At 42.4% G+C, this 27509-nt stretch overlaps 1 long non-coding RNA gene across 1 annotated transcript; it reads left to right on the forward strand.

Annotated features, from left to right (window-relative positions):
* The first annotated feature begins 1584 nt into the window (after positions 1-1584).
* LOC311241333 lies at positions 1585-26438 on the forward strand. The gene is made up of 3 exons (XR_014620525.1): positions 1585-1841; positions 11063-11163; positions 26306-26438. It is a non-coding gene; the product is annotated as an uncharacterized lncRNA (long non-coding RNA).
* Positions 26439-27509: the final 1071 nt, after the last annotated feature.

Below are 27509 nucleotides of genomic sequence, written 5' to 3' on the forward strand. Positions count from 1 at the left end.
CTTACTCCTAGAACCCACCTCACCCCTGCCCACTTTGACAACCTAGGATGGCTTAGAGTAGATGACAGAGTACAGCAACTTGCAATGGGCCTGGTCTACAAGATACACTACACGACCAAGGTACCCATGTACATGGCAAAATACTTCCCAAAGGTCAGTGAATACCACGATCACAACACCAGAGGGAGCTCCACAAATCATGTTAAACCCAGATTCGGCTCAAATAAGGGACTAAACACGTTTCGCAATTATGCCACATCAATGTGGAACGCCCTACCCAAAGCTGTAAAGGAATGTGGATCACTACCCACTTTCAAAACCTCTCTCAAGAGACACCTACGGGAGACTGCAATGCAACACTGGCCCCTGTAAATATCCTAACCCAACCCCCTCCAATGTACAGTCATTTACCTAGTATGGTCTTGTCAATAGTCCAATGTACAATTTTGTTTGTTTGTACAGAGTCCCCCCCCCCCCCCCCCCTCAATGTACAGTTTTGCTTGTTTATACAATGTGCCCCCCCCCCCCACCCACCTCCAATGTAAATTACCCAGTATGGTTGTCAATATCCCAGTGTACCCAACCCCCCCCACCCAACCTCCTCCAATGTACAGTTTCTACGTCAAATGTATATACTCCCTTTTCTTGACTCCTTCTGTATCACAAACAGTACTGTATTTGCAAATCTGGTATGTCATAAATGTATAGATGTAGCAGTACTGACTATCTGTATGTCATGTATGTCATATATGTCCTGATGAATTGAAAATGGGGGACCCTGGTGTAAACAAGACGAAAGTCTTTCTCTGGTCTGCATCCCCTTAACAATTGTGTGTATTGAGCTGTACTGTATTGTACCCATTCTGCAATCTGTTAATAACGTTTTCAATCAATCAATCAAAACCAGAGTGCAAATGTAACAGTAAAGTGCAGTAGTAATATACTATGTACAGGTGATTGAACTGGATATAAAATATATAAATTATTACTACTGAGTAATAATAATCATTTCTTAAATGTATATAACGCCTTTCAGGAAACCCAAGGCGCTTAATAATAGTAATTGTGCTAATTAGTAAGTCATACTGGCCAGCAGTGTAACTAGCAAGAGTATCTACATTATGTAAAAAGGATTATATGCAGGTTTGTACAGACAGATGTAGATATATGGAAATAATTAATATATATATATTATGAATCTGGTATGTCATATTATAGGTGTAAGCAGTACTGTCTATCTGTATGTCATGTATGTCATATTATGATGAATTGAAAATGGGGGACCCTGATGTAAACAAGACGAAAGTCTTTCTCTGGTCTGCATCCCCTTAACAATTGTGTGTATTGAGCCTTACTGTATTGTACCCATTCTGCAATCTGTTAATAAAGTTTGCAATCAATCAATCAATCAATCAATCCGTCGTAATTCAACCAAGGGGAGGAGTTTACGGGCGAACGGAGCGAGTGACGTCATGATCTAAGATGGCTGCGCACCACTGCCAGCAAACATTTCTACAGCCAGGCTGTTTACAATGAGGAGCTTTTAACTCGCTTCTCTGCTACAAACCCGTTATCAAAGGACAGAACACATGTGTGACCGGTCACCGTCAACTCCTCCGTGCAAACATTACTGACTTTTAAGTTTTAACCCGATTGTGAACAAGATCAAGTGTGTTGCCTTTGTTGTGAGTCGGAGCAGAGAGACATGTTGGAGACAACGAAACGAGTCTCTTGCTAACGTCTCTGTGGAGAACAGAACTGTACTGGAGCAAGACTTCACATCTGGATCAACACCTTCTTCTTGTGGAAACAGAGATCAGACTGTGGACACCACAACATCTGTAAGTACAATTATGTTCACATTGTTCACAACCGTGTAAAAAAGAAAAAGGGGCGCCATCATTTTTAACTCTAATCATTTAATGACGAGTCCGTTTTCCTGTATCATGAGCTAACTTCACGTTTCCATACAGTTTACAACTCACAGATGAAATCAGGATTTATTTTCATATCCCAGACTCGAGCCCCCAATGTTTACCTTTTCCTGTATTAATCTGAACCGTAATTGAGTACAAGGGAGCGTTCTAACACCGGTCATGTAACTTGCTCAATGTTATTTGACTAACGTTACACGCAAATTAAGTGCTGCCTCTCTCTACCGACCCCGCTACACTCTGACTAACCCCAGACGCTCACTTCGTTAACGTTATTATAGCTATTATGATCTGTAATGTCAACTGGATAACGTTAGCTTTGTTTGCAAACGTAAGTTAACGTTCGCTATCTATGACGCTAGCTATAGGCTAATGTTAGCTATCCATGACGTTAGCTATAGGCTAGCTATAGGCTAACGTTAGCTATCTATGACGTTAGCTATAGGCTAGCTATAGGCTAACGTTAGCTATCTATGACGTTAGCTATAGGCTAGCTATAGGCTAACGTTAGCTATCCATGACGTTAGCTATAGGCTAGCTATAGGCTAACGTTAGCTATCTATGACGTTAGCTATAGGCTAGCTATAGGCTAACGTTAGCTATCCATGACGTTAGCTATAGGCTAGCTATAGGCTAACGTTAGCTATCCATAACGTTAGTGTAGTCCCGAGTGTAGCGGGGACGGCGGAGAGAGGCAGCACTTAGTTTCCACCAATGAACCCATGATGACACAAGTTGTGATATTTAACTAGCTATGTATGCAGTGGCGGCCGCTGGCGCTGGTGCCTTGTAGGTCGCAGTTCTCGTTAATAGGTCGAGTTGAAAATGTAATGCTCTGAGATGCTCTGGAGCAATCTCTCTCTGTCTCTCGGATCAATCAAATCAAATAATTAACACATGTATGTTGTCATTTTAAACAACTCACCATTCATTCATTATGCATCAGCAGCAGCTAAATTAATGTTATAGTTCACAACACAGCAGCGCGTTTTGAATCGCTAGCCTATTAATTATCGTCTCAGCAAGCACAGTCAATACTTTTTTCCGTAGCCGCATTTCGCGGAGACAGCTGTGTATAGCGAGAGAGAGAGAGCGAGAGAGAGAGAGAGAGACTCACTGTTTAGTTGAAACGTCCAGGGCAGGAGAGCTTGATAAACGTGTATAATCCACTGTTGATGTATATCCACTGTCCACTGTCTCCAGACTGCATCCGCCATATAGCTTGTTAGCCAAGTGTTAGCTTGTTAGGCTGTTAGCCTAACAATGGGGGACCCTGATGTAAACAAGACGAAAGTCTTTCTCTGGTCTGCATCCCCTTAACAATTGTATGTATTGAGCTGTACTGTACTGTACCCATTCTGCAATCTGTTAATAAACTTTTCAATCAATCAATCAATAGCACAACACAAGTACATTTCTTTGTCCATTTTTCCTCGTCGAACAGACTGCAAACTACCTGGCGTTCTATCGCCATGCTCTAAGACAAACTCTAACCTTAACCAACTTTGAAAGAGTGCCTAAGCTTAACCATCTAAAGAACTTGCAGTCACGGCACGCTCTGCTGCCTGCATTTCACAACAACACAACAACACAACTATCTCTCAGTCTCTCACCAACGGACCGGAAATTCCGGAATAAGCTAGAATTGGAACATTAGAAATTGGATTCGGCCAATCAGAGATCGTCTCTGTGAAATTCTGCTACGGAAAAAAATACTGGCGTCGGCCAATCAGAGAGCGTCTCCGCGAAATGCGGCTACAGACATTCTTGACGCTACTGGCTAGACCGCTTCAAATCGCGCCCGGATTCCAACATAAGTCATATTTCAACGCGCTACGCACTGATTGGCTTCGACGGATACAGCGATCAAACCGTGACGCGCACTCGGAGCGCTATTGCGTCTAGCCCGGGCCGAGAAAAAAAAAAAAAAGTGATGTCACTTCCTGTTCAAGAAAACGAGTATTTTTTAATTTTATATAATAACATTATTTTTGTATTTTATTTTTTTATTCTTTTTTAAAACAAACATATAAGCAAACATGACAACACACGATAAGATATACAAGCATTAATTGTCAGGGCACATCCAATGAGATCACATTTTGGTTAGTTGTTTTATATAAGATATACCCATAATACCTGTTATCTAAAAAAAAAACTACATACATATGCTCAGCTCGAAACCCCCCCTCCCGGACCCCACCTTGAGAAGTACCTCCACTATCCCTCGCACCTAACCAGACACTACCATTATAAGCTAGCTTTTATTCTCTCCACCACTTCTAACCACATTGACATTTTGGATTCATTGAGACCCAGAATTCTTGCTGTAGATATTTCATGGTAAATTACATCGAGATATGTAAGAAACCAAACTTTACGGCACATTTTTTCCGGTTGAAACCAGCGTGATGCGATCAGCTTTTTGGCTACTGTGATACCCGATAAAACCAATCTCTTTAGCTGTGGATTCACTGCAAACTCAAAAACATCATTCAACAGCAATACCGAGGGGTGTACAGGTATATTCCAAGATACGAGTTTTGATATTTGTTGGGTCACATCTTTCCAGAATGCCTTAACTGGTGAGCAGTCCCAATACATGTGCATAAATGTCCCTTCGTCCCCATTTGTACATTGGGTGCATTTGGAATCTTGTTTGAGCCCCATTCGGCACAGTCTTATAGGAGTCAAGTATGTCCTGTGAATATAGTTAAGATTGATTTGTTGATGATCCGGGTTCCTTGATGTAAGTCGGACATTTGCCCAGGCTCCTTGCCAATCAAAGTCATTTTCCAGGTCTGGTATATCCCTCCTCCAGACAGAGTCAAGTTGGAGGGTTTCATACGAGGACGTTAGTAATTGATGATAAAATTCTGAAACAAAACCTCTCGATGTCTCTCTTGAGTAGAAGAATTTGTGGTATCTGTGGTGTTCAATTGGTCTGTCTAATGGAACACCGTGAGACTTCAAACATAGCTCTAACTGTTTGTGAAAAAGCCATGTGGACTTGGTGAGATTAAATTTTTTGCGTATTTCTTTATCACTACAAAAACCCTGTTTGTTAAAAATATCCCCTAATGAGTGTATGCCTTGCTTTTCCCATATAGGGAATCTTATAGGTCGTTTTCCAATTAAGAGAGCATTGTTATTGAATAATGGAGTATGGTTGTGCCATTCTTGTGGGTTAGGATTTTTTTTTTGTGATTCACGCCATATCCGGATCGCATGAGTAATTATGGGGCCAAATTTTCGTTCACAGTGCTTGATTGGTAGTTTAGTGTGTGCTATGTCCTTCAGTCTATGTGGGGCTACTATGTTTTCTTCTATTTTCCTCCAAGATGCTAATGCTTGGGAGTCAAACCATGTTGTCAATGGACTTAATGAGTACGCCTTAAAATATAGGAAAAAATCTGGAAATGCCATGCCACCATCTGCTTTATTTCTCTGTGCGGTGGATCTTTTTATACGTGGTGGTTTGTTATTCCAAATAAATTTGTATGTGGAGGAGTGTAATCTTTTCCAGTAACCCTCTGGAGGGGGTAACGGTAGCATTGAACAGAAGAAGTTGATTTTAGGTAGTACATCCATCTTAACTATTGATATCCGTGCTTGTACTGTGTTCTTAAGTTTTGCCCATCTATCAAGGTCGTCTTTGATTTTGTTTTGGATTTTTGTGTAGTTGTGCTTCACCGTTTGTCTTATGGTAGGGAATATTTCCACTCCCAAGCATCTGAAATGTTTTACCATCGGTATCTGTCCTGGGAGGGTTGTATCTTTTTTTGCAGGGGTGTTAAGTGGAAGGAAAGCCGACTTCGGCCAATTTATCTTAAATCCCGATAAATCACCAAAGTCCTCAATCAACTTGAGCAGATGAGGCAATGTGGTGTTGGGGTTTTTCATGAACAATATTACATCGTCCGCATATAAACAAATTTTTTGTTGTGTGCCCTTGATTACGATAGGTTCTATGGATTGGGATTGTCTTATATATTGTGCTAACGGCTCTAATGATAGATTGAACAGACCGGGACTAAGAGGGCAACCTTGTCTGGCTGAGCGCGATACCGGAAAGATATCGGAGATGATTGTGCCTGTTATAATCATGGCCGATGGGTCTTTGTATAATACTTTAATCATATCGATGAATCCTTTTCCTAACCCCATCCTTTCTAGCACTGCCCACAGATACGACCATTCCAGCCTGTCAAAGGCCTTCATAGCATCCAGGGACAGTATCGCCTTAGGTATGGTATCCTCTTTGTCGGCATCAAGTACGTGCAGTATACGTCTTATGTTCTCAGTGATCAGGCGGCCTCCTATGAAGCCAGTTTGGTCCGGGTGAACTAAAGACGTCATATGCTTTTGTAATCTGATGGCTAATACCTTAGAGTACAGTTTGATATCTGTTCCGAGGAGGCTTACAGGTCTATAACTACCGCACTCGTTGGGGTCTTTGTCTTTTTTAAGGAGGACTGTTATGAGTGCAATATTGTCGGTTTTATGGAAGTTCCCCTCTTTGACTGAGTATAAGATCATATTTAGTAATAAGGGGCCAATTATGTCCCAACAAGAAAGGTACATTTCTGATGGGAAACCGTCTCTTCCTGGAGCCTTACCACTTTTCATTGCGGTTATGGCCATCTTGAGTTCCTCTAGTGTGATCGGTATTTCTAACTGTTTAGCGTCATCCTCTGAAAGTTTAGGGAGAATAATTTGATTAAGAAATGTGTCCATTTTGTTTTGATCGAAGGTCATTTCTGATTTATATAAATCGGAGTAGAATACTTTGAATGTATCGTTTATTTTTACCGGATCTGTTACAAGTACTTGTTGTGCTCTAATGGTAGTTATATCTGCAAATGTTGCATTAATTCTTAATCGCATGGCTAATAGGTGGCTGGGTTTGGAACCATGAGAGTACTGCTGTTGTCTTGTGCTGCGTATTTGTATTTCCGATTGTTGTCTGTATATGTCATTGATCTCTATTTTTAGTACGTTAACTTGATTTTCTAGTCGAGTTGAGTTGTTGTATTTCAGAGAATTAAATAACGTTGAGTAAAGCGTTTCCAGCTCATCCAGTTTTGTGTTTTGATTCTTGCGCATTTTGGAGGAAAAGCTATCCGTGAAGTCTTTGATCATTCCCTTTACCGACATCCATATTATTCTGGGGTCTTGCACCGAGTTTGCATTCTCCCGTTGGAATACTATAAGAGCTTCTTTGAGTTGTGTAATGAATTCCTTGTTGTTAAGCAGCAACGAGTTAAATCGCCATCTTGGGGCTCGGGAGGATAGTATACCAAATGTACCTTTAAGGAGTAAATAACAGTGATCTGATAGTGCGTTGGGTATCATTTCCACTTCATAATTATCAAATAGTTTCTGTGATGCAAAGACATAATCTATTCTGGATAGTGTCTTATGTCTCGCAGATCGACAAGAGTACTTTCGGGTCGTGGGGTTAAGTAACCGCCATAAGTCCTTTACACCTGTAATCTTTGACCAATCCTTTAATGCCTTCGATGAATTCTTTTGTTCGCTGGAAAAGGCGAGGTAAGATTTGTCTATCCTTGGGTTCCAGATGGCATTAAAATCCGCTCCTATTATAAATGAGTAATCGGGAATGTCTAACATTGCATTGGTTAGTGTAGTGAAGAAATCTTCTTCGTACAAATTTGGGGCGTATACCGCTATCAACGCTATTTTCCTGTTCTTATGTTCAATCTTAGCTATAGTTATCCGACCTTCTACATCAGACCATACTCCCTTTAGTACAATATTCAACTTACGTTTAACGACTATTGCTACACCCCGAGTTCTCGTACCAATAGAGGAGTGACTGATATTATGGTATATGTTGTCCGCTAATTTACCTATGTCTTTCCCTAGAATGTGTGTTTCGCTTAGCAGAGCAATGTCCACATGTTCTTTTTTCATCAGTGTGAGCACGCTTTTGCGTTTAAGTTGGTTATTTATTCCCCCGGTGTTCCATATCATTATATTCAAACTAGCCATAGTCTATACATGTTGCATTGTAATTTTTGGTAATGCTTCTAGAGTGCGAGGCAATACTAGATATACATCCCACTAGTGAGGTCCCGTTGAGAGCCGAGCTTAAAAACATACATATATACAAATAAAAATCCCCTACCCTTCCCTCCCACCGAGAGTCGTACAGGATTGTGTTCCATGAACACAACCTTTTCGTATGACTCTCTCCCTTGCACCACCGGATATCCCAGAATGATCCAATTATCCTTAACATTCCTATGTATACCATAGGATCTAACACTCTAAATTCTACCATAAGTAGAATGTCGACTGTGGCTTGGCCACTTACCCGTAAAAAATAAATAAATAAAAATTTAAATGAGATAAACTAAAAATAAAGACCAAAAATAAGCTTCAATTGTCATGCCTTAATCACTTACATTTTATATGAACTTGTAATTTATAGTAATTTATAGTAACCCATGAATAATATGAAGGTATTGAACTGAAGAGAGAGCCTCAATAAATCAGAGAGAGCGGATGAAAAAGAAAGAAAAAAAAAAACAAGTAAAAGGAAGAGAACATTAACTTAGATCTTAAAAGAGCATTGCTATGCTTAAACATCTAAAGTATTAATTGGAGAAGTAGTGAAATTATTTCCCATTAATAAAAAAACAATTTTTAAATACGTATATGCAGCATTTCCCCCGACCGGGGTGGGCGATGATCGTTGTGTAGAGTGATCTTTCAGCCGGCCGGCTATGATGGCTCTGTGGTTTTGCATCTAGATAGCTGTTGATTATTCCCCCGAGGGGCTTCTGGTAGAATGAATGACCACGTATTGCTGATATTCCAGAATGTTCCATATATCAAAGAATGCTTCGATGTTCTAGATTATTCCAATATGTCATTTTTACATTGTCTGAATGTTCCAGTATGTTCTGGAGTGTTCCAATCTTAAATCCAATATGTCCGCAATAATATACACGTCGGGGAAAGTATTCAAAAACTCTGAGCACGTAGGTCTCTCTGTCCCAAATCCTTGATTATTAAAGGTTGTACTATATGGTGACCTTGCATAACTGAGATTTAAAAGGCCATTTATACATTAATCTGCTCCTGTTCAGACAGGAATTTGGCTGCCTCTTCAGGCGATTTGAGGAGAACTTTTGCTCCTTGTTTGTCGACGGCGCGAAGTATTGCAGGGTATATTAGTAGGGGTCTGTATTTCCCCAGGTATAGTTGAGACATCACCGTCTTGAACTTGGCACGCAGTTCCACTACCTCACGACAATAATCTTCAAAGCAGTGTATTGGTACCTCCATGTGTTTCAGATTGCCTTTCATCCTGCGAATTCCACGCATAATCATTTCTTTTATTCTGACTTGGCGCAGTACAACTAATATCACTCTGGGCTTAGCGTTGCTGTCACTGGAGCGGGGTCCCAATCTGAAGCTCTCATCCACCTCCGGTATTTTAGGAAGGATTCCTGTTCCCAAGATTTTCTGTAATTCTGTGGCAAACTCTTCAGGGTTTTCACATCTCACTGATTCGTCCAGACCGACAATGCGAATATTCAGCCTGCGTTTTTGATATTCCATCTCGAATATTTTGGCTTTCTGTTCTTTATTGATTCGCGTGAGCTCCTCCGTTATTTCGCTGAGCTCCGTCTTGATTTCATTGTAGTTCCCCTTCATCTCGGCAGTTAGGTTAACTGTGTTAGCCTCTACTTCCTTGTAGATGTGAGTGAATTTGATTTCGTGGGCTTCCACTACTTTCTCCAGAGCCTCGGTGCGTTTATTCTGTGCTTCGGCGTCCGCTCTCAGCGCATCAATTTTGCCTTCAATAGATTCTTTAATAGCATCTACTTTTTGAGTTATTATCTTCTGTGATTCTGTGATCATTTCCTCCATTCCCTCCATTCTCTTCTCCATTGTCTTCCCCATTTCTTCCATTTTCCGGATGATATGTTCGGTATCTGCGGAGGTCTTTGATGGGGTTGAACTTGAAGCGGCCTCTGTCGAGTCAATACTTTCTGCTGTCCGCTGTACGTATCCTGGGTCATATAATAACATTATATTGTGCATTGGAAACACAAACATACTTAAAATGAGTAAATGTTATTAATTTTAAACATGTTTATATTATTTATAGGGCTATAAAACTAAAAACTAAAAAGTTTTATTTTCTTCTTCTCTCTGATTTAACAGCAGTCAGCAGGTGGGTCGGCGCCCTTGCGCCCCTAGTGGCAGAGCCGCCACTGTATGTATGTGCATTCACATTTACTAACGTTAAAATAGTGTTATATTAATGTTAAATGTTGGCTCAAATAACATTAGTTTTAAGTAAGGAGAAGGGCATATATCCCACAACTAGGGGTGTAAAGGTACACGTATCCGTACCGAACCGAACAAGTTTCAGTGTGTACCGTACCGAATGGCTGTGTAGTGTACCGAACGAATACAACGGTATGGTAACCACTAACGACCGCCCACCGGGGGCTGTTTTTTTTCACAATCTAATATAATTTTCTTTTTATTTTTACATTTGTTTACAAGTCGATTATTAATTTCAATATAGAATATTCGTTGACAACCCTACAAGTACAATTAGTTACTGCACACTACATCACCCCTGAGTGGAACATGGAAAGCCAAACTTTCCCCCACTGTACCGAAAACCCGTACCGAACCTTGACTTCAAAACCGAGGTACGTACCGTACCGTGGTTTTTGTGTACCGTTACACCCCTACCCACAACGCATTGCTCTTAAAGGCATTTTCAGGCATTCAAATCGCATTTTCACTTCCTGCCTGGAGGAGATAAAGTCGTGGATGAAATCAAACGTCCTACAGTTAAACAGCTCAAAAACAGAAGCCATCCTCATTGGTACCCCCCACCAGATCCAATCTTCCCCCATCACCAGCATCTCCTTCTCAGGCCATGACCTTCCCCTCTCATCCACCGTCACCAACCTTGGTGTAAAAATGTACCCCCGCCTAAATTTCGAGACCCACATCAAACACATTTGCAAAACCTCCTTTTTCCACCTCAGGAACATTTAAAAAATCCATTCCACAACCACACTCACCCTCCCAGATGCTGAAAAACTGGTCCACGCCTTTGTCTCCTCCAGGCTGGATTACTGTAACACACTTCTCATCGGGATTCCTAGCAAGAGTCTCCAGAGGCTCCAACACATCCAGAACAGCGCTGCTAGGATCCTGATGAAAGTGCGTAAGTACGACCACATCACACCCATCCTCCACTCACTTCACTGGCTCCCCATCACCACCGGGACTGAATACAAAATATCCCTTCTGACTAGGGCTTGGCGATATGACGATATTATATAAATATCGGGTACAGTTCATTAACGATACACTTTTTTAACTTATCGTGGATATCGTGATGTTTTGCCCAAGAGGATTGTGTCGCGTCAATCTGGTCCACACCCGTTCAAACTTTTGAACAACGCCGCCCCCACACACACACTACTGCATCAAAGTTACTACTTAAGTTATTATTAACAAAGGCATTCGTTTTGTGGCATTAACGTTATATAGTTACACGTTCAATAACATCAGCGTATTTACCCAAACATAGCAACGTCCGATGACGACATAGATAGCAAGCATTACTGTTCATATCTCAGCCCGTGCTTAGGCCTAACAAAATTAATAGTTGGTTTCAGGTTGCCGACCGACCCTGCCGATTTAGGTGCGACCCAATATATTTGATGAGTTTTTAGAAAAAATTATAAAAAAAAAAATCAGTTTTATTTTTATTTTATTTTTTTAATAAAGTTTCATAGAAATCTTAGTCAAACATTTAGTATTATGGATATTAAACATGCTGGCAGAGTACATGCATCCATGTTGTTGTGAACATTTTAATTAAATAAAGAAATTCCCTATCCATAGTCGCCGTGGGAAAGAAAAAAATAAAAAAATAAAATAAAATAAATTCCCTACCTACCCATGGCCAAACTGACAACCAACCTGAAACCAACTATTAATTTTGTTAGGCCTTAGTTGTGCGTGCCCATTCTGCGGTCTGTTAATAAAGTTTTCAATCAGACAGATGTATGGAAAGGCTTTTATTATAACATTCGTTGCAGTAAAATCATTATGCATCGTTTAGTCATGCTGCGGTGCGCTGGTAATCACTCGTCGGCCGTGGGGAGCTGTTGTTGTTGTCATTGAGCTGAGCTCTCGTCAAAATCAATGGCGGACAGAGCGGAAAGTAAAAAACGCATAGCGCTTGCCGATTGGTGCTAAGAACAGCAGGGCGGGTGCAAGCGGTGTGACGTAATTGGCAGACTCGACTGTCAATCAAAATTATTCTGTTGCCGGCTGAATGATTGAATGAATGAAAACGTTATTACAGGGCTGTACACTGCGATGATCTCGTCGCAAATTGCCCCTTAATTTGGCCGTTGCGAGTTGGAAATATTATTTGGGAGCAACGTTGCGAGTTGTGATTTCAACCCTTCATTCGCATTTCACTCCTAAATTAATCTATACAAATTGGATACATTTTTTAAAAAACATTAGCCTACAACCAAGGCTGTACAGTGCGACACAATGTCGTGGTGCTATGAAAGAATCTGTCGGCAATGAATGAACTTACTGCGATCACCGATAGCCTGAGTGAAAAAAAAGATTTGCGTGTGGAGTGAATCTGGGTCACGCTATATACTTGGTACTTGTAGTCTATCGTGCGATTAAAGACCATGTCCCTATCTGCGTAGTCTATACATCCAACACCAAATCCCATAATTCCTAGCAAAACGAAACTGAATGTGGCCTCTCTTCCTTTCAATATGGGCTATTGCATCGCCAAAGAAGCACCTCCTTAATACATTTAAGACGCAAATTTTGCTCTGCAAGAACAACGGAGTGGATATCAGTCCATCTTATGACAACCACGTCCGATGTGGAGAGATGATAAGATGATGATGATTGACGTGATGATGTGATGATTGATTGACGGGGACACGGACACTTCTAACGTTCAGGTTCAGCTATGCATTAGGTGAGTAGTAGTAGTAGCTAGGGGTGGGACGATACATCGATCCAGATCGATATATCGATCTATTATCAATAATCAAATAGGATCGATGCAACGTAAAAAGATCGATTCATATTGCGATACTCTTATTTTGAAAATACCACGAGTCATATCCGCCGGCGCCCAGTAGTCTGAAACTAAGTGTAGATCTGTACAGCAGAGCAGGGCTACAGAGAGTCTATTTTGCGACCCTATATAAGTCTGTGCAGTTTTCCCCCCGCAACGGGTCAAATGCATCTAGCATGCTTTGCATCGTCGCCATTCCTTTATGCCCACATCGCGTGGGCAGATCTAAATTAACGTTACGTTGGCTGCTTAAGCTAACTAAGCTAAGCAGCTAACCGTGAGAGAACAGGAGAGGGGAAGGAGGAGGGTTGGGGGCATTCTGTGTGTGTGTGTGCACGCGCGTGCGTGTGTGTGTGTGTTACTGAGGATGGACAGATAATGTTGATATTTAAACATGAATACATAATAAATGTATTCATGATCATCATGCAACATAAAACAATTGTAGGAACAGTTGGGAGAGGAAGGGGTTTTAGCTTGCGTGTTGTGAGTTCCAAAACATTTTACTTAAAGTTTAAAGCTCAATATATAAAGGTCTATTTGTATTAAAAACAATAGATTGTTTTTCATTTAAATGTCTGGAAGAGCTCAAAAATAAAAACGTCAATTGATATTTCCGTAGCCTTTTTTTAGTTGATCTAAATGTGACTGATTGTGTTAAATGGGCACATAATATCGCCTCATATCGATCGCAGGCACAGAATCTAATCGTATTGTATCGTGGCAGACTTTGTGATATCAGCTAATAGCGTATCGTTGTCCAAAGAATCGATATCGTATCGTGATGAAACTGGGGATTCCCACCCCTAGTAGTAGCCCACTATTAGGACGTGAAATACTGTCTACTTAAATTTATAAAATATCAACCTATCTATCCATCTAATAATGAGACAAGATGCAAATAAGATAATACTAATAATTGTCACGGCTCCCCGTATATGAAATGAAAGTGGCTTGCAACTTTACTGCTGGTAAAATCACTGTTTATTTCTAGTTTAGCATAGTATTACATTCCACTTCTATAAACAATCAAAGTCCTACCGTAAGAGCCTCATACGGGTCAATTAAACCTTTTTGATTAGTCTTTCCTTCGAGCTAAGTTGGACTGAACATTTCACTGTCAAAAGCGCAAATGTAAATAAGGTTGCGTCGCAACACGGTTTTCAAAATAAAGGTCACATATACAAATACCTCTCAATTCTTATTAAAAAAAGTCCCGGATATACATAAACATTAATTGGCATAGATCTCTATAAACGGCCCAACACATTGATCACTTTAGGCACACACTGAAACCAGTAACATCACAAATATGAAGCAGGTAATTACCCATACAAATAATAAACCTTTCATGGGGTTATTTACAATAATAATTAATTTGATTTCTAAAACACTTTTCATTGTGAAACAAATGTATGCAGAGTTTCTTGTCGTCCTGATTAATGCAATGGTGTGTGTGTGTTGTGGTGATCTCATTCAAGGAGCACTACACAAGCGCGCGCACACACACACACAGTTTGTTGTTTTTGTTCTATTAGTGATTTACACACTCTCAGTTGGTTCATTATAAAAGATACAAACCTGAAAACAAACGCACTTAAATGTTAAATAAAAGGACCACAGTAATGAGGCAGGAGGAACATATTTTTTTAATAATGGTAAAATTGTTATTTAAAAATTTGCCCCTAAAAATTTTTTTTGCCCCTAAATTTCTCATTTAGGGGCAAGTGTGCCCCTAGTGAAAAAGCTTAGCGTACAGCCCTGAGCTAGCCGGCTAGATAACGTTAAGACAACGCCTCAGTGAACTATTTAGTTTAATGGGACATTTCGTTTTGAACAGTGAGCTAACGTGAGCTAACGGAGGTATCATGCACTCGACTATTGCTGGAGCATTTGTTGATATCAGCAGCTATCAGTAGCTAGCCAGCTAGATAACGTTAGACAATGCATCATGTATTAAACTAAAAGTGAATAGTTGACTGGGTCATTCTGTTTAAACGGTAACGATAGCTAGGTAGCTAACGTTAGCTCGGTAGCTAACGTTAGCTCACGGAACAACACTAGCCAACTACTGCGAAAACGATTGCCAAAATGATGATATCAGGAGCTATCAGTAGCTAGCCAGTAGGCTTGGGCGGTATCCTTATTTTCAAACCGGCAAACCTTTATGTTATAATACCCCGGTGCACGGTATTTGACGGTATGACTTTCATTTTCATCAGCGGGGGGGGGGGGGGGTGTTACGTGTTACCAAGTAAACAAATCATCGCCAGCTCTCAGAATGATAGTCCCGTCCCGCACCGGTAGAAGCCCGCACCGTTTTAGCGTTAGCATCTAGCCTATAGCCATGGCAGACTATTTGATTCCTTAAGGGCTAGAAATTGCCTGGGTTTTGGTCATATGCTCCCGAAATGCTCCCGTTGTTTGGCTACTTCTATGTGCAGTAAAAACTACTCGAATGCTTTATAACCTAGCCATTGATTTAGTTCAGGGTAATCCAAGATTAGCCGCAGAGCTAACGCTACTAACGTGAGCTAACGCTATTTATTCAAGCTCAGTAGCTCACAGAGAGAGATAAACAGCTGACAGCGGATAGTACAGGACGGTACAAATACAATAAAAAGGCGGGTGGGGGATGTTGTGTAAACCTTGTACTCTTTAGTTCACATATAATAAGAGACTGATTGCTCCACAAGGACCACAACAACACTGCTCTCGTCACAACGCTTTACGGTATTTTCACAGCACTGTCGCAACATTACACCGTTGTGACCCACTCGCTCCACTAGAGCGGTCTCGCCCTCTGCTGGCGAGTGTGTGCACTACACTCAGTGTGTGCACTACACTCAAAACTCCGTTTCACTGTTATAGAAACTGAAGCGCATCTGTGATTTTGACGGTGACGGACGGTATTGAAAATCAATACCGTAGGTATTTCTAAATACCCTGGTATACCTTAATACCGTCATACCGCCCAAGCCTACTAGCCAGCACTTAATCCCCTAATTGCAACCGATGAGCAGGTTGGCACCTTGCATGGTTGCCTCTGCCTTCGGTGTGTGAGTGAATGGGTAAAATGCGAGGAACACATTTTAAAGCGCTTTGGATAAAAGCTGCTATATAAATGCACCATTTACCATCAATGAAAGGATAGAAAATTGACGGAAGGTATTACAACGGAGGAGGAGAAGGAGAACTGGCGCTGCACTGATGGCTGCCTTTCTGATCGCTCCGTCGAGACTGTGCTTTCTTTTGTTAATTTTTATAGTATTAGGAGTTTTATTTGCACCAACTGTTGGTGCATTATATGTGTATGACCGTCAGTCAATCATTGACATTGGATTAAGGAAAACTTACCGATTGGATTGCTCTCTGGATCGGATCGCTGAACAGCAGAAATGGCCCGCCGAGATCCTTTGTTATGGCCATGGCCAAGACCAGGAGAAGCCGCCGCGAAGACGTGGAAAGAGAGCCGGGGTCCGAAACAGACTGAGGTCCAAACGACACAGAACCACATTGCCCAGCATATTGTTGGCCAATGTGCAATCGATAGGAAATAAACTGGACGACATCAGAGCACGGATCCAATTCCAGAGGGACATTCGGGATTGTAATGTCCTCTGTTTCACAGAAACTTGGCTGAGTCCAGATGTCCCGAATCACGCAATAGAACCGGCAGACCACTTCTTCGTTCTCCGCAAGGACCGGACGGCAGAAGAGTCACTAAAGAAGAAAGGAGGCGGCATTGCCTTCATGATAAACAAGGAGTGGTGCGATTTAGGCAACACAAAGGAACTGTCTAACCACTGCTCCCAGACCTGGAGTTTATCACGATAAAATATCGACCCTTCTTCCTCCCAAGAGAGTTAACGTCCATCATCCTCATCGGAGTGTACATTCCACCACACGCGAACACTGGGGTCGCACTTTCAAAACTTCACGACGAGGTAAACAAACTCCAGACAGCTAATGTTGACGCTGCCATTTTGGTTCTGGGTGATTTCAACAGCGCGCGTCTTAAAAAGGTGTTGCCGAATTTCTATCAGCATGTGACCTGTCCCACCAGAGGCGAGAACATATTAGACCATGTATACTCGCAATTTAAGAATGGGTACAAGTCACAGGCTCTTAGTCCATTCGGTAAAAGTGATCACGCCGCCATCTTCCTTTTGCCAAAGTACAAACAAAGTCTCAAGCGAACGCCGGTGGTCTCGCGAGAGGTTAAGCGTTGGGCCGTGACGTCAGAGGAGTCACTCCAAGCTGCACTTGGATGCACAGACTGGAGTGTATTCCGTGATAACAATATTAACCAATAACCAATATTAACGAATACACCGAAACGGTGATTGACTGTCTGTACTCTGGTAGAAGAAACAATCCCCTCCACCAAAATTAAAATCTACCCAAATCAAAAGCCCTGGGTAGACAAATCCGTCCGTGAGGCTCTGAAAGTGCGCACATCAGCATACAACACCGGGCTGGTGACAGGCAACATGGAAGAACACAAGATGGCAAGATACAACGTCAGGAGAGCAGTAATAGAGGCAAAACGGCGTTACAGGGATAAAGTTGAACTTCAGTTTGAACAGGCTGACTCTAGAGGCATGTGGCAGGGCCTCAGAACAATGACAGACTACAAAGGCACCCCCCTCAAACTGAACAGTGACATCTCCTTAGCAAATGATCTCAATTCCTTCTATGCGAGGTTTGAGGCTGTGAATAACAACACCAGCCTACAAACCACGGCAATGGGGGGGGGGGGGTCTGCTGATGGAGACTCAGTGTTCAGGGTAACAGAGCATGAGGTGAGACGGATCTTTAAAAAAGTGAATATCAGGAAGGCAGCAGGACCGGACGGCATCCCCGGCCGCGTCCTAAAAGTCTGTGCCGACCAACTGGCCCCGGTATTCACTGACATCTTCAACCTGTCCTTGGAACAGGCTGTCATCCCCACCTGTCTGAAGAAGTCCACCATCATCCCTGTACCCAAAAAATCTACGCCCGCTTGCCTCAACGACTACCGCCCTGTAGCCCTCACCTCCATAGCCATGAAGTGCTTTGAGAAGCTAGTGAAGGGCTACATCTGTTCCTCCCTCCCCATCAACCTGGACCCTCTGCAATTTGCATATCGCCCCAACAGGTCCACGGAGGACGCCATAGCCCATGTGCTGCACACAGCAGCATCACACCTGGACAAGAGGCAGGGGAACTATGTGAGAATGCTGTTCATCGACTACAGCTCAGCATTCAATACCATAGTCCCCTCCAAACTCATAGCCAAGCTCAGGGACCTGGGCTTGAACTATGACCTCTGCCAGTGGGTCTTGGACTTCCTGACGGGCAGACCCCAGGTGGTAAGAGCCGGCAACTGCACCTCCTCATCCATCACGCTCAACATAGGGGCCCCCCAGGGCTGTGTTCTGAGCCCCCTCCTCTACTCCCTGTACACACATGACTGCGTAGCACAGCGGAACAACAACACCATCATCAAATTTGCTGATGACACAGTAGTGGTGGGCCTGATCTCTGCCAACGACGAAAGGGCCTACCTGGAAGAGGTAGAGAACCTGTCACAGTGGTGTCAGGAGAACTGCCTCTCCCTGAACGTCAGCAAAACAAAAGAGATGATTTTGGACTTCAGGAGGTCGGGGGTCAAGGACTACAGCCCCCTCAGCATCGACGGGGCACCGGTTGAGAGAGTGAACAGTTTCAAGTACCTCGGAGCCCACATATCCGAGGACTTGACATGGACCACACACATTGACAGTGTTGTGAAGAAGGCACGACAACGCCTCTACTTCCTCAGGCGCCTAAGGAAGTTCCAAGTCAGTCAGAAGATCCTTAGGAACTTCTACTCATGTACAATAGAGAGCATCCTGACCGGCAACATCACCTCCTGGTTTGGGAATAGCACTGCACAAGACCGTAGCAGACTACAAAGAGTGACACGTTCAGCCGAACGCACAATTGGAGGGGGGCTTCCCACCCTCCAGAACATTTACAACAAGCGGTGCAAGGGGAAGGCTAAGAGAATGATTAAGGACTCGAGCCACCCGAACAACTGCCTCTTTGAACTGCTGCGGTCAGGCAAGCGATACCGGAGTCTTAAGGCGAGCACAGAAAGACTCAGAAGAAGCTTCTATCCCCAGGCCATCAGGCTGCTAAACGAACAATAATCACTATGCAACAACCATCAAATGCACACAGCACACACACGCACACACTCACTCAAACAAACAACACACTGCAGCACCCACTCTCCACACTTTAGATCACACAAACACACTTACACTTTATATTTATTGATAAAGGATTTGCACTACAACTCGTACACCTACTGTGAATTGTACCTAAATTGCACCTCGTCCCATTTCTCCATTTCTGCCTTGCACTATATAGTATTGTATATTAGTACACTGCACAGTATTGTATATTGTATGGTAACTACGTCTATTCTGCATCGAACATTGTACATATGTCTAAACTGAACACTGTGACCTCATTTTTTTTACTTCTAATTTTACTATGTTATTTTATTTTATACTTATCTTGTCTTGCACAGTCTCTGGAGCGCAACAGTAAGAAGCATTTTGTATAAAAGTATTCTGTACTTCTGTATGACAACTATTAAAGAAACTTGAAACTTGAAACTTGAACTGTCTGTTGGTTTATTTTTAAATTAGAACATAACGTCAACTCTTGTCTGTCCAACAAATTGATACTAATCATAAAAAGGGATTTAAAACACAAAGTCGGGCGGACACAGTGGATCAAACTAGCCATGTAACGATGTGTCGCATCTAGGGGTGGAGGGTATGGTCTAAAATTTATATCACGGTATAATTTGAAGCATAGGTAACGGTATATATCACGGTATCATCGTTTTTGATAAAAAATGTTTTTTTTTTACACCACGCAACAAGCTCCACTGTGTGTGTACTCTAGTAGCCTCCAGCTACGGCCAGGATTCTCCGGAGCTGCACCTGGACCTATACTCGAGTAGCCTCGAGCAGAGCTACGGCCAGGATTCTCCGGCGCTGCACCTGGACCCTATTGGTGTGCTCAGCAAGCCCTCAGCTCGAATACGCATCGAATCAGTGTTATAAGACATTGATATCAGGAGCTATCTGTAGCTACTGCTAGCCGGATATATAACGTTAATACAACGCCTCAGTGAATTGTTTAGTTCAATGGGACATTTCGTTTTGAACGGTGAACTAACTTGCGCTAACGTGAGCTAACAGGTAGCATACACGTCTCTACTAGACTTTGTGGAGTGTTTGTTGATGTCAGGAGCTATCGGTAGCTGGCCGACTAGATACCGTTCGGTTAGACAATGCCTCATCATGTATTAAACTAAAAGTGAATAGTTGACTGGGTCATTTTGTAACGGTAGCTAAGCTAACGTTAGCTCAGGGAGACGCCGACACGCCGTCCTCCCGTGTGCCGTCCCACTAGACTACTAGACCCGTGTCGTGTTTACATGCGTGCGGTAGGGGCTGGCACGCCCACTGCGCGAAGCCTCCTAAATAACTTTTTCCAGTTCGCACATATCTATTATCTATGACTAATTCTATCTATTTTTAGGGGCAAATGCGAGTGAAATAGTCGCGCTGTGGTTACATGACGTCACGTGCTTCCTCCGACACACGTCCAGCCAATCAACCGCTTCTTTTCACCTGGCAGCGCGGATATTCTCCGAGAGTCCCAAGAGGACGGGGAACAAAATAGCCACACGCCAAGCGCCATTGGCTTGTAGATTTAATGTTTGGCGACTAGAAATTATGGTCTGCCCGCCACCTGGCGGCTAACAAAATCCACTGCATCAGCGGGAGCTTGGTGCTGGATTTTGCGAGAAGCATGCAGCTGCAGAGCCACAGAGCAGCAGTAATTTCAGCTCCGGTCTGGGGACCGCTCAGCAGCGCCCCCCACCCAACAGCTGAATTGCCAATGGCTGAATTATAGTACTGCACCGTGCGGGCAAAGCTGGTGGGTTCTGTGGCTCTGCAGATGGATGCTTCTCGCAAAATCCAGCACCAAGCTCCCGCTGACAACAACGTTGTCATTATTAGACCTGCTTGGTGAAGCAACGATGAAACAAATGTAATGATTGTTTCGTTCATCGCATAGGCTATTTAATTTTAGCCTATTTTAATACAATTCAAATAATCAAATTGTGCTTAGAGGGAATTATTTTCACCAGACATTATGACCGGAGAGATTTACATGTTCGGACTTCAACAGACTTCAACTTTTGTGCATCTAACATGTTTTGCACCGTCGCCATTCCTTTATGCCCACATCGCCCGAAATGAACGGTACGTTATCAGAGGCAGAGCAGAGCCATAGAGAACAGCAGACAGTGTGGACTGAGGAAAGGGAAATGGGGGGGGGGGGGGGGGGGGTGCGTGCGTTTGGAAAGACGATGAAGTCAGTCAGGAGTATATTATAGTAAACTGAGGATTACTGAGGATGGACAGATAATGTTGATATTCAAATATAAAAAAGTTTCGAGAGGAGTGGAAGTTTGAAGACAGACTAGACTACAATATGATGCAGGGGTGGTGAGTTGAAACAGTGTGTGATTGATTGATTGAAAAGTTTATTAACAGATTGCAGAATGGGTACAGTACAGCTCAATACATACAATTGTTAAGGGGATGCAGACCAGAGAAAGACTTGTCTTGTTTACATCAGGGTCCCCCATTTTCAATTCATCATAATATGATGTGTCCCGACCCCACTTCTATGTTTCAATAAATTATTTGCATTTAAAACTATTAACACTGACTCATTCCTTCAGTCCACTCAAAATTATGCTAATATTCCTTATGTGTTTTTTTTTTATCCACTTTTTTCTCCCATTTTCTATATTTTTCTCTCATCCCAATTTGGTATCATCCAATTCAACCCTCCCCTGTCACGAACGCTGTTTCTTGCCTCCCACAAGCCGGCTGCAATGTGGACTAAGTCCACATAGCACAAGTCCCCTCCGGTACTTGAGGTAACAGCAGTCGCATCTTTTCACCTGCGCAGCTCGATCTCTCAGTGGCGAGGAGTAACGCGTGGGAGGCTCACGCTGCCCCCGACACTTCCTGATTCTACTGCGCAGGCGCACCAACCGACCTGTAGGAGTCGCTGTCCACAACGCCCGATCCCCACCCATCAGTTTCCCACCCCCTAATACGGCCAATGTGTATTAGTATGAACGACCAGCTAAACTGAAAGCAATGTGGAGCGCTGGGCTCGAACAGGCAAGCCCAGCGTCTCCGCATTCGTGGCGAGCGCCTTGCCCACTACGCCACGTAGCCGCCCATATTCCTTATGTTGTTTATGATATTAATTGAAAATAGCATATGAGAGTATTATAGTAATAATAACACATGGCGATATACTAAAAAGCTATTTATAATTTTTGGCTGGTAAAAATTCTGCCTGGCTGGTAGTTTTTAAAATCTACCAGCCAAATGGCTGGTAAGTCAAAAAGTTAAGTTTGTTCCCTGCAGAGGAGTTGTCACAGGCTGTAGAATGCAGGAAGAGCTGCCAAGCTGCTCACGTTGCGCATGCTATGTCTGTAGCCGCATTTTGATTACGTCATCACAACAACACGTTATTTGACATTCTGTGATATATTTTCGGTGCTAAAACCCTTTAGCCCGAAAGCGCAATCTTTAACAATTTTCGGCCAATAATTTTCGGTGGCCGATTATTCGGTGCATCCCTACTTATTTGAATGTTAAGAATGATACTGTCTGATCATAATGTGTTTTATTTTCACATTTGTTATAGAAGTGAATATGGGTCATATTTAGGGATGCACCGAATGGGAAATTCTTGGTCGAAACCGATACCGAAAATAGAAAACAGTTGGCCGAAAGCCGAAAGGCCGAAAATTATTAATAGAATAGATTTTTTTTTACCAATGTTGTGGAACATTATGATTATGGAAAAATATATGATTATGGCAAAACTTAACTTAAATAATCACTATTATGGGTCCATAAAACATTTATTCAGCACTTCTGAATGCATACAGTACATTAATTCCATCTTTTCTCTGGCTGCCGCAGCGGACATCTGTGCTCTGAGTGCACCTTTCTAGTAGGGGTGGACGGTATAAACGGTATACGGTATAAACGGTATGAATTTGCTCTACGGTATGGATTTTGACTATACCGTGTAACCGGTAGGGCAGCTCTAAAATAGCAATGACGTCATGTAACCACAGCGCGACTATCTCACTCGCATTTGCCCCTAAAAATAGATAGAATTAGTCATAGATAATAGATATGTGCGAACTGGAAAAAGTTATTTAGGAGGCTTCGCGCAGTGGGCGTGCCAGCCCCTACCGCACGCATGTAAACACGGGTCTAGTAGTCTAGTGGGACGGGACACGGGAGGAAGGCGGCGTCTCCCTGAGCTAACGTTAGCTTAGCTACCGTTACAAAATGACCCAGTCAACTATTCACTTTTAGTTTAATACATGATGAGGCATTGTCTAACCGAACGGTATCTAATTGGCCAGCTACCGATAGCTCCTGACATCAACAAACGCTCCACAAAGTCTAGTAGAGACGTGTATGCTACCTGTTAGCTGTTAGCTCACGTTAGTTCACCGTTCAAAACGAAATGTCCCATTGAACTAAATAATTCACTGAGGCATTGTATTGACGTTATATATCCGGCTAGCAGTAGCTACAGATAGCTCCTGATATCAATGTCTTATAACACTGATTCGATGCGTATTCGAGCTGAGGGCTTGCTGAGCACAGTTAAGTAACGTTATAGCAATAGGGTCCAGGTGCAGCGCCGGAGAATCCTGGCCGTAGCTCTGCTCAGGCTACTCGAGTATAGGTCCAGGAGGTGCAGCTCCGGAGAATCCTGGCCGTAGCTGGAGGCTAGGTGAGTACACACAGACAGTGGAGCTTGTTGCGTGGTGGCGATGTCTCGCAGATAATACAAGTACAAGTCTAATTATATAATACATATATTTTATTAAAAAAAAAATATATATATAAAATAAAAAATTTTTTTTATCAAAAACGATTATACCGTGATATATACCGTTACCGTCTATGCTTCAAATAATACCGTGATATACATTTTAGACCATACCGTCCACCCCTACTTTCTAGTCCCCAGATGAATGCGCTCTCTTGACTTTGGCACAGTAGACGCGCGACAGACAGACAGCGTCAATGTGAGAAACACAATCCCCCCCCTTTTGCTCTGAATAATATGCATATTAGATCACTCGGTGATTAACCGCGACGGGCATATAGTAAATAAGGATATAAAAGCATGTTAAAGACTCATTTATTGGACGCGTTGCGCGCAGAGTTTACATAGAAACAGCGCGACTCCCGACAGCGCGACATCATCACAACAACACGCGTTAGGTTACAGGTTGTTTCTGTTTCGGTGATATATTTTCGGCGAAAAAACTCTTTCGGCCGATAGCCGAAAGGCAATTTTTTGCCATTTTCGGCCGAAAACTTTCGGTGGCCGAAATTTCGGTGCATCCCTAGTTACCAGTGTCAGGGTCTCGGCTTCTGTAATGGGAGAGAAAGATGACAGTGAAGGATGAGGTTCTCGATTCAGTATTCAGTTTAAATAAAATGATGGCACACAATTCCTAGAAATGTGAGTAAACAACGTCGTTTTGCCCTGAGGGATGATTTACAATAAAGTGCTATTAAAAACGGAAAAGTTAGGGTACTTAAATTCTTGACGCTATAACTCTCAAAACGCTAGCGTTGGCACTTAGCACACACAAAGATACAAGTAACGTAGCTGACTTAACACCAACTGGTTCAGCTGCCGGTAGACCATCGCCGTTACCAATAGGAAGCGCCGTCTCGTGTCGTTCTTTAACCCTTTCAGGCGCTTTGTGGTCCGAACTTTCCATGAATCAGCGGTAAGATCATTGGGAAGGACCAGGAGCCACTCAGCAGCATCCACAAGAAACGGACAGTAAAGAAGGCCTCCCAAATAGTTGAGGACAACACACACACCCTTCACACCCATTACAAACTAATGCCCTCAGGCCGTCGATACAGAGCTTCATCACTGAATAAAAGGGGCTTAGGTAGCGTCGTGCCAACCTCCATCAGACTGCTGAACACCTAGGTCTGGTGGAGGCCGGACTGCCCCCCCCCCCCCCCCCCCCCCCCAAGGACTTTGGACTACTTAAAATTAGGGGTACACAATATAGATTTTGACCCCGATTTCGATACCGATAACTTTCTGCTCCTCAAGGTCGATACCGATAACCGATAATATATATTTATTGTATTATAAAAAAATCTTTTTAATGTATATTCCTGTAGTTTTGACATAACCAGATTTATCATGACATGAGCGTTACTACTATGAACAAAACAAAGCCAAGAGAACAGTTTTGACTCTTCAAATAAAGTGACTATGTTTATTTTTCCAAATATTATATATATCTTATTATATATTATCGGAGCTATCAATAATTTTATCGAGTTTATCGGGATGACGTCATAATTGCTGATATCGGCCCGATAATTATCGTGCATCCCCACTTAAGATTTATTATATATTATCGGAGCTATCAATAATGTTATCAGGTTTATCGGGATGACGTCATAATTGCTGATATCGGCCCGATAATTATCGTGCATCCCTACTTAAAATAGACTCCCCCTTCCACCTGATGGACATATATCACCTGTACTACTATTATTTATTATTTATTTACACATAGAACTGCTCCACATGGATTTTAATATATCATGCTTTAAGTACTGTAGTTTTAGTTTAGTTGGTGTTTTTTTTATATAGTGGTCTTTTTACTGTAGTTTTAACGAAGCTTGTGTTTTTTATAGTAGTGAGTGTATGTATTGTGACTGTATGTTTGTATTTTAACCACTGCACAAATGAAGTTCCGAAAGGAAAATAAAGTAATTTGAAGTTGAAGTTGAATCTGTCAGTGCCGAGTCCGACCTCATCTTAAATAACAAACGGCAGCTTGTTGTAGTTAACAAAGAGAGGCAGAGTTAATGAGGCGTATGATGTTCGTTGCATTGTATCTGGCATTGCAAGATACATTAAACAAAAAATATATATATATATTCAAATTTTATTTTCCCATTCGAATCCCATGCCCACCGAACGAGGCTTCGAAGTATTTAAGACAGGCCTAAACTAATTTAAATCTTAAATTTTTAATTCAAAAGATGTAATAATTAAATCATTTTCTTTGTTTTTTCAGCAATTCCTTGTCGTTGCCACCATCTTTAGTGTTACAGCCCCTCACACTCCAGTTCTCAGGCTGCAGCTGGTTTGAAAGCGAAAGTAAACCGGCTTCTCTGCTGGCTGTGGCTCCAGGGGAGTTTTGACACCACAACATCAGTAAGTACAATTATTTATTTGATTGTTTCCATGTCTCATTTTCTGTCTAAATATGCTGTCTAATATTTTGAATCTGTTTATTTCTCTTCAATATTATGTAAGATAAGATAAGATGATCCTTTATTGATCCCCTAGAGGAAATTCAGGTGTCAGAGCAGCATGGGGGGGGGGGGGGGTACAGGGTGGGGGATGCATAGATTCACAGTTCAGTACAATATAGTCATATAAAATATAATAATAATAATAATAATAATAATAATAATAATAATAATAATAATAATAATAATAATAATAATAATAATAATAATAATAATAATAATAATAAAGTACTATAAAAAGTAATAAATAAGGTAATATAAAATAGTAATATAAAGGTACAAACACAAGATAGACCAGTGTTAACTTATGAGTCTCTAGCGCAAAAAAAAAAAAAAAAAAAGATAGAACCAAGATACTCGTTGATGTGAGTCTCTAGTTCTCATGTCCCGAGTCGAGACAGTGATAACTCTGGCAGCAGAACCGGCCGCCCGAGCCCTTGGTTGTGGAGCCTGATGTCTGCCGGGATAAAGGACCGGCCCAGGCGGTTTGTGGTGTGTCGGGGGGGGGGGGGGGGGGGGGGTTAAGTCTTAGGCTGAACGTGCTCTTCATTCTGGGCCGCTCCTCGTAGAGGGGGTGAGAGGGGTTCTCCAAGATGGCTTCTAGCTTTTTCCTCATCCTCCTGTCAGCCACCACCTCTAGATTATCCAGCTCACCACCCACTACTGAGCTCGCCTTCTTCACCAGCTTGGTCAGCTTGCTGGAGTCCCTCGAGTTGATGTTGCCCCCCCAGCACACCACAGCAAAAAAGAGGACGCTGGCTACAACCGACTGGTAGAACGATAGCAGCAGTCGGTTGCACACGTCGAACGACCTGAGCGTCCTCAGGAGGAACGGCCTACTCTGTCCCTTCCTGTAGAGGGCCTCAGTGTTGTCCGACCAGTCCAGATTTTTGTTCATGTGAACTCCAAGAAACTTGTAGGACTCCACCATCTCTACCTCCTCCCCTCCAAGGATTATGGGAGAAG

Source organism: Notolepis coatsorum, assembly GCF_963971535.1.
Source record: "Notolepis coatsorum genome assembly, chromosome: 15".
In the NCBI taxonomy this organism is placed as follows: domain Eukaryota; kingdom Metazoa; phylum Chordata; class Actinopteri; order Aulopiformes; family Paralepididae; genus Notolepis; species Notolepis coatsorum.